Source organism: Tupaia chinensis, unplaced genomic scaffold (assembly GCF_000334495.1).
Source record: "Tupaia chinensis unplaced genomic scaffold, TupChi_1.0 Scaffold000541_1, whole genome shotgun sequence".
In the NCBI taxonomy this organism is placed as follows: domain Eukaryota; kingdom Metazoa; phylum Chordata; class Mammalia; order Scandentia; family Tupaiidae; genus Tupaia; species Tupaia belangeri.
Window position 1 is genome coordinate 2,945,553 of NW_006160054.1, and position 9,324 is coordinate 2,954,876.

Below are 9,324 nucleotides of genomic sequence, written 5' to 3' on the forward strand. Positions count from 1 at the left end.
AATACCTTTGAAACTCTATTAATGCTTTATATATTTAAAAAATTATAATTACGCCAACACAAATGAGGGAAAACACAAAATATTTATATAAATTGAAAAAAATCATCTTAAATTTGTATACCAAAAGGGTAATATAACCCATGGCAAGTGAAAGTAAAAACACTAGTTCAAATAAATGTAACAGTTTACTCAAGGTTCTTAGACTAAAGACAAAAAGAAGAGTAAAGAAATCTTAAAACTCCCATGTAGTCGACTGTGGTTTGAGTCCCAGACCCGGTGGCTTAAACTCATGCTGGTTGCATATGCATGCGTGCCCAAGATCCCCAACAGGAGAATAGAGAAGACATTGTGGCATGGCTATCCACCCCCACCCAGGGGGTGATTTCTCGCTTTCTGTCTCTCTATCTCTCTTTCTTTCTGGTGAGCACACATGCCCTATACCAAAAACATCTTCAAAAAACAGAAGAAGAAGGCTGGAGAAGAAGCCGAGACTAAGCCCATGTTCCTCTCCAAGGCTGAACCAGTGACTGAAGCTCCAAAGTGGAGGCACCAGAAGGCAGAAGAGCAGCAGAGGATACTTGAAGAAGAGAAGAGGAAACAGTTACAAGACTTGGACAGGAAGATGTTAGAAGACTTTTCTATGCCCCTACACATCTTGGAGGTCATTGATAAATGTGGCTACAGAGAGCTGACACTTATCCAGCATCAGACAATTTCCATAGGGCTACAGAATTGAGACATCATTGGTGAGGCTGAGACTGACCACAGTAAGACAGCAGCCTTCCTCATTCCATTGCTGGTCTGAATCACTACTTTGCCCAAAATTGAAAGGATCAAAGAGGCCAGCTAATGCCATTATCTTTGCTCCCACTCATGAGTTGGCTCAGCAGATTGAAGAAGAGACTATCAAGTTTGGAAAGCTGCTGGACATCCTCACTGTGGCCACCACTGGTGGCATCTCCAGAAAAGACCAAGGTTTCAGGCTATACATGGGCTTTGAGACTGTGATCACTGCTCTGGGATGTCTGATTGATGTGCTGTAGATCTGCCACCTGGTGCTGAACCACTGTAACTATGTGGTTCTGGATGAGGTGGACAGGATGACTGACACGGGTGGCTCGCCAGATATCCAGAAGATCTTGGAGCACATGCCTGTCAGTAACCAGAAGCCAGACACAGATGAAGTTGAAGACTGTGAGAAGATGTTGGCCAACTTAGTCAGGAAAACATAGATGCAGCCAAACAGTCATGTTCATGGCCACCATGCCTTGGGTGGAGGATCATCTATCCAGGAGCTGTCTTTGACAACCTGCCAAGGTGTACGTTCCTTCTCCAGGCAAGCCCCACAAACATGTGGAACAATAAGTCTTCATGTCAGAGTCATTAAAGAGGAAAAAGCTCCTGGCTATCTTGGAGCAAGGCTTTGATCTGCCCATCATCACTTTTATCAACCAGAAAAAGTGTGCAATGTGTTGGGCAAGCCCTTGGAGAAGATGGGGTACAGTTTTTGTATGTTACATGGTGGAAAAGGCGAAGGGTAGCAAGAGGCTGCACTATCCAACCTCAAGACTTGAGCCAGTGATCTTCTGGTAGCTACAGATGTGGTTGGTCATGGTATAGACTCACAGGTACACCCATGAGTTGACTTAACAGATTGAAGAAGAGACTATCAAGTTTGGGAAGCTGCAAGGTATCTGCACTGGGGTTACCATGGTGGCATCTCCAAAGAAGACCAAGGCTATGTATGGGCTGCGAGATTGTGAAACACATCCAAGAGATGTCTATGGTCATCAACTATGATATGTTCAAAAATACCACATTGGATGCACAGGATGAGCAGGCAAGTGTCATGTTGTCATCACTTTCCTCACCAAAGAAGAGTCTTCTGTGTTCTATGAGCTGAAGCAAGCCATCTGGAAAGCCCAATGTCTTTCTGCCCCTCACAGCTAGCCAACTTCCCAGACACCCAGCACAAGCCAAGTACCATCCTCACCTAGAAATGCTGGGAAGATATCATCTTTGCCTGACACAGTTCTCTTCCCATGGGTTTAACTGCATGCACTGAAGCTGCCCACTGCTGCTTCTTCAGAACCCTCACATCTCTCCTTCCAGGTCCTCACTTTGGAGTTATGGGGGCTCAGTCTCCTGGCCCAGGTTTTCAGGTATGGAGCCTGAATGTGGGGCTGTAAAAGGAGGAAGATGCTGGAGGAAGGAGGAGGAGCAAATTGGCCCAGTTTTGCCCCTCTAGGAGGCTTGGAGACTGCACTGAGTCATTGGCTCTTGACTCGTCACAGAAGCAGCCAGGTGGCCCCCCCCGGCTGCCCAGTGGGACCTCCTGAAGCACAGATCTGATGTGCAAATGTGCAGACTGAGACATCACTGTTGCCCTAGATGGTCCAGGGGATCTGGCACTGTAAGGATCATGGAGCTTGGATTCTTGCTGTCACTTTGACAGTTGTTTCTCACTTGGCTTCTAAGAAGTCAAAGCCTACAGAGCTGTGCATGGCCCCCTGCCTAGGGGTACCATACACTCTAGGCATCCCTCTCTGCTGGGGATTTCTAAGTGGGTGTAGAGACAGAGTGAGTTGGCTGTGTCCATCTTCAAGTCACTAAGTGGAAATTTTTTTCTCTATTCTCTGAGAAGATGAATTTGTATGTTCTGAGAATAAATATTTTAAAATGCATAGTCATTTCACAGGGGAAAAAAAATACACTTACTCAATAAATACCGAAAAAGGTATGCAATCTTATTAGCCATAGGAGACTACAAATCAATTCTACAATGTGATCTCATCAAAATAGTATTGAGAAATATAAACGACAGTAAGGTTTGGGCAAGGTGAGAATTAGTGGTCTTTTATACCGCCATTGGATTACAAATTGGTTTTAAAAAAATTGGAAAGCGGTTTAGTCTTATAAAATCAACATTTACATATTCTATGCCTCATAAATTCTACTCTTGGATATATACCCAAAAGATACTCTCACATTGGGGTGGTGGGGGGGAATCTTCAACAAGTTCATAGAAAACATGTATTATGAGAAAACTATGCATGGATTTCAAAGTTTTTTGCACCAAAATAAACTTGCACTTTAATTCCATTTTTTCATGAACTCTTTGCAGTAGTCTCATACATTGCAGGAGACTTGGGAAAGTATGTTCAATGCAACATTGTTTGTAAGAGCAAAAACTCAGAACCAACTAAACTCTGTTGCCCATCAATAGAAGACTAGATAAATAAAGTATCATATATTTACACACTAGAATATTACACAACAGCAAAAATGAGTTAACCATATGTAATGGGTGGATCCTAGAGATTTTCACACTATAACAGATTTTCTGACATATTTCATTCTTTTCTGACATATTTCAATAAATATGATGAAGCTTAAGATTATTTGATATTTCAGACATCTGAAGTTTTTATATAATTGTTCTTTTAGTTGACGAAAACAGAAAAAGACATGTTATGGTTAGTTATTGTATGTTTTCCTGGCAGGTAATAGAATGTAACATAACTTAAATGTCTTAAGAAAGTAAAAACACCAAGGTGGGGCCTCGGTGGGGTCACAGCAGTGAAACCTAACAGTCTACCAGGCTGACCTTCTGGAAGGTACCTGAGTATTCCCTGCACACACATGCCCTTCCATGATCTGGACTGGCTGAGGCTTGGGGTGTATCACAGTGTTACAACCCTGTAGAGAAGTGTTGTCTCTCTCACTCTCTCACTCATGCTTTTAAAAAAATAATAACTTATAAATATTCTAAGGTAATACAAATTCAGCAAGATAAAACATAGCCTTCAGTTGAGAGGTAAGTCTTTTTTTAAAATGAAGCATTTTTTTTTAAAGACTGACATTTTATTATAACTGTGGTCTATTTAAATTTGGTATTCCCTAAAGGGTGTTATTTTAGCAAAGAAATGTGAATTAAATTAGCATATCTTTTTGAACAGTATGCCTGGCTGGGTTTTATGAAAAAAAAAAAAAATCTGGTCAGCACAATTATAAATTCTTAAATAATATTATCAGAATATTTTTCCATTTCAATTAATCTTTTTATTTTTAATGCATTGTAAATGTAAATGGGAAAAATTGAAATGTCCTTTCTTGAACTAGCTATCTTCTATCACAGTGGTCCCCAGACTCTGGCAGGCATAAGAATCACCTGGAGCTCTAGCTTGTTAAAAAGATAAATCAGCTGAGTGTGTGTGTGTGTGTGTGTGTGTGTGTGTGTGTACATATCCAAAATCTCAGGAGGAGAATGGAGAATGGATTTGGTTTGTATGGGGAAAGGGGTTTCTCACTTTCCCTCTCACTGTCTCTCCAGTAAGCACACAAACTCTGCTGCAAAAACCTAAATAAAGAAAAACCACAGGGCCCCAACCCCAGGGTTTCTGAGTCAGTAGCTCTGGGATGGGGCCTGAGAATTTGCATTTCTGAAACATTCCCGTGAATTGTTATTGCTATTGATCTGGAACTACAGTTTAAGAAGAAATGCCAGGCCAGCAGGTGGTGTGGAGGTTAAGGTACTGGATCCCATATGGCCAATGATCCCACATGAGCAGTTCAGCAACTTGAAAAACATCTTGGGCATGTGTGTATACAGGCCCAAAATTGTAAGAGGAGAGTGAAAGAGAAGGGATTGTGATGAGGTCATCCCTCATGATGAGTGATTTCTCACTCTCTTCCTCCAACACACACACAGAGAGAGAGAGACACCCTCAGACCTAAATAAAGAAAAACCACAGGGCCCCAACCCCAGGGTTTCTGAGTCAGTAGCTCTGGGATGGGGCCTGAGAATTTGCATTTCTGAAACATTCCCGTGAATTGTTATTGCTATTGATCTGGAACTACAGTTTAAGAAGAAATGCCAGGCCAGCAGGTGGTGTGGAGGTTAAGGTACTGGATCCCATATGGCCAATGATCCCACATGAGCAGTTCAGCAACTTGAAAAACATCTTGGGCATGTGTGTGTACAGGCCCAAAATTGTAAGAGGAGAGTGAAAGAGAAGGGATTGTGATGAGGTCATCCCTCATGATGAGTGATTTCTCACTCTCTTCCTCCAACACACACACAGAGAGAGAGAGACACCCTCAGCTCTCTCTCTCTGTTGAGTGCACATGCCCTAAAGCAAACCAAAATAAAAAATTAAGAACAAAAATAACTTTAAAAAGAAGCAGCAGCAATGCCCACTAGTGTTCAGATTCCCACCACCTGGCTCCTTCCCAGGAGCTCCCAGGGTGCCGGTGACCTGTGAACAGGATGTGTTAGATTGGAAGTCATGCGACCTAAGTTCTGCTTGCTGGCTGTACTCAGCCATCATGTTCACAGTTTCATCATCTGTATAAAAAGGGATTGGGTCCAAAGGTCTCTAAGCTCATTTCAGTTCTGAAATTTTATGACCCCTTTCTCTTCTAGGATTAGTTTCAAAAGTCAGGGAATTTGTCAATTTTCATATGCCTTGATATTAGCTGCCAGGTCATTCGCCAATTTGAGTTTGTAGAAACCTCATCAACATCTAATACTCTTGTGAAAATCAATATCCAGGAGAAAATTCTACATGCAGAGTTTCCTTATTTTTCTGTAAATTCTTGATCTAAAGAAGTGGTAAGGATTTGCAAAAATCTACTTAGACACTTATGAAAGCCTTACTTGAAAGTTTTAGGGGGTAGACAATGCATTATTTATGATATGAGAGTTCACTATGTTTAAAAAATCGGTCAAGTAACTTTTAAATGGATCCTGACATAAATTTTAATATGGAGTTTTCTTCTGGATGTTGCCATAAGGAATAATGACCCCACATTCAGGGAATTTCCTAGATCTCAGACGTGTGAAGCTGACTTACAAAGGCAAGGTGAGAATCGATTTTGATTTTTCACCAGACATAGTAGTGTCTAGAACCTGACCACAGCAATCTAATGCCAGCATTTGTGTCCTGGCCTCACCCTCCTCATCTGTATCCATTAATGTAAATGAACCTAGAGACACAGGTATCTTCCAAGTAGGATATAGCCACTCTGGAGGAAAAAAATGTGCAGCTGAAATAATATATGTGGGATGTTTCTGCAAACATTTTTTATTCCCTTGTAAACATGCACCCTAAGAGTCTGTTAGCATATTTATAGATACCATCAAGAGAAGATGAACTGTTTGGTCTCCACATAGGTGTGACAAACAGTAGCACAGGCAATGATGAGAATGCAAGCCAGATCTACAGCCATTTATTTCAGGCTTTGCTGCTCCGAAGTTTCAGCCTACAATCTTAATAATATCCTTTGGTGATTAAAAGTGTCTGCAGGGGACTAAAGATGATTTGAGGCGAGAGAGTTCAGAATACTGATTCTTCTTTAATCATAGTTCCTGCTCCTTCCTTATTTCTGGTAATGGGTCTGATAATCTCCTGACACAGTGTTAACAAGGAATATTGTCTGTAACGCTAATGCTCCTCCCAGGCACAATTTTTAAATTATTACGATAGAAACTATTTTGCCCAATTGGTGGTAATTCTATCCAGATGAGTAGTAAAAGTTCTTTTTTTAAATACTAATTTAGGAGGAAAAAATACTATATAGTAAAATTTTTACACTTAAAAAATGTGCATCTGGGACCAGCAGATGGTTCAGTGGTTATGTCATTGGACTCCCACATGATTGACCACGGTTCGAGTCCTGGACCCAGTGGCTGGAAACTCATGCAAGGTGTACATGCATTCACACCAAAGAGACCTGGAGGAGGACAGAGGAGAAGGGACTGCAACATGGCCATTCCCCTAGGGGGTAATTTTTCACGTTCTCTCTCACTGTGTCTGTCTCTCTCTCTCCAGCAAGTGCACACACCCTAAGGCAAAAACCTCTTAAAATAAATAAATAAAAAGGCAATCAGACTATTTTGTATATCAGGCACTCAACCTATAAAAAAAAACATTATGATATTGTGAGTTGTTTTTACATCTACTAATTGATTCAGATGAGCTGTAAAAAAAAAGAATATGTTCAATATATGTATTTTTGTTTTATTGTACAGCCCTAAATCATTTTCTTCTCAAGTGGACAATCTACTAACTGTTGCTTATATTTTTTTTCCCATTTTAGGCCTGATTTTAACCAGCACCCTAGAAAAATGAAAAACATTCTTTTGGCTCTAGGCATTATCCATTAAACCAAAAAGTTTGTAGTTCATTTCCCGATGCATTTTAACCTAGGTCAGTTTAAATCACAAATGTGTGTGTGTGTGTGTGTGTGTGTGTGTGTCTTTATGGAAGGGCTGACCTTCCCCCACAGCCTAATGACCCACAACTGAGGCAGCAGCTGTAGCTTTCTGCAGTTTATGAAGGATAACCAGCTGCAGCTACTCAGCAATGGATCTGATTCAAAGGAAGGAAGTACATTTGGCAGGTGTCACACTAACAGCCATTAAGACAAAGTTGTTTGCAGTTTGTTATGTAGACAGAGTGCCCCATCTTTTCCAAATAAAGACCAGCTGAGGGCCAGACAGTAACACAATGATAACACAATGCTTTGCGAGATGACCCACATGGGAAAGTTTAGGTTTCACATTTAGAGATGTCTATGCACAATCTGGATGCATACACACCCATGATCCAGAACTGTCTGAAGCTGGGTGTGAATCATCATGTGAAGACCACTGTTGGGGTCTCTTGCTTATATTCTCCTCTCTCTTTTTTTTTTTCTTTTTTTTTTTTTTTTTTGAAGAGGTTTTTGCTATAGGGGGACAGAGCGAGACAGAAAGTGAGAAATCAACCCCCACCCTTCCCCAGGGAGGATGGCCACACCGCAATCCCGTCTCCTCCATTCTCCTCTCAGGATCTTGGGCGTGCACACACACAAACTTAGAGTGAGTTTAATCAGGTCCGGGACTCGAACCATAGTCAACTACATGGGAGTCCAGCAATGTAGCCATTATGCCAACTGTTGGTTTCCTCTCTCTCTCTTTCTTTCTGTTGCTCACAGAAGAAAGAAAAAAAAAAGAATTTTTTTAAAGTCCATGCATTTTAGGACAAGGGGAAGAAGAAAATCTGTAAAAATCAAAGTTCTAGTTATCATTTATTCCTACAAGTCATTTTATACTTGAGCCATTTTCACTGATCATGGGACTAAATGAGGTACACATGAATTTTCTGAATTGCTATGCACTACTGAGCCACTGAAAGAAGCTATGGTGGTTACTGTCTCCCTTTACCCAATACTTTTAAAATATTAATTTCATAGGTCTATATTTGGGAACATTTGCCATGACAACAAAATCTACCTCCTGTAAAACTATGGTGGAGGTCATTTCTGCTCATATTGCGGTGAAGATACAATTTCCTATCTCCTATGATTGTTCAAGAATCTGAGTCTCAAGGAATTATATGACTTGTTCAAGGTGATGAAGCTAGTGGTAAGACAAGAAAGTGATTTTCTGACTCTGAGTAAATCTTGTGTTCATTTTTCACTTCACCTGTCAGAAGTTAGACATCCAATCCATCAGTTTATAGCATTATTTTCCAGTTGTATCATCATCATCAATCTCAGAGTGGCTCTAGCACTTTCTTCACTGACATTATGGAGATCTCACTTATGGGAAACCCCATGCAATATTTTTCCTACTTTGGGTGAACTTTCCCTTATCACTACTAATTAGATAGAAGGTAGATGTAGCTTTTTACTTCATAAACCTTGGTTCATAAGATTTTCTCACTTATTCCTCCAGGAAGATGATCCCTTTACTTTATGTGGGGCAGTCCAGATTTATCCCCTCCAAAAAATTACATTTAATTCATGCTAGATAGTGAGTAAAGATCATGGAACTAGCTACATGAGGAACTTCAAAAAGGTTGTGGAAACTGGGGAACCAGCAGTTAGCGTAATGGCTATGTCGCTGGACTCCCATGTAGTCGACCGCGGTTCGTGTCCTGGACCCGGTGGCTTAAAACTCACACCGGGCGCGTGTGCGTGCGTGCCCAAGATCCCGAGAGGAGAATGGAGGAGAAGGGAGTGCGGCGTGACCATCCCCCCTGGGGGGTGATTTCTCGCTTTCTGTCTCTATGTCTCTGTCTGTCGGGCGAGCGCACGCGCCCTACAGTGAAAACTCTCTCCAAAAAAAAAAGAAAAAGGTTGCGGAAACTGGAGTTAAACTACAATTTTATTTAGGTTCAAAAAATATTTGAAACAAATTCATAGTTTTTTATATGTATTCCCCAAGAACTTTTTGAAGTCCCTTGGCATATGGTTGAATGACATAATTATGTACCATCACAGTTTCTACGTCTTCTGAGTGTGCCTTGATCATTGTGTAAAGTCCTTTTGATGCTA

The 9,324-nt window shown here is 40.9% G+C and overlaps 1 pseudogene; it reads left to right on the top strand.

The window, feature by feature from the left end:
• Positions 1 to 2,027, top strand: part of LOC102499654 (putative ATP-dependent RNA helicase DDX23) — a 37,310-nt pseudogene extending 35,283 nt beyond the window's left edge.
• Positions 2,028 to 9,324: the final 7,297 nt, after the last annotated feature.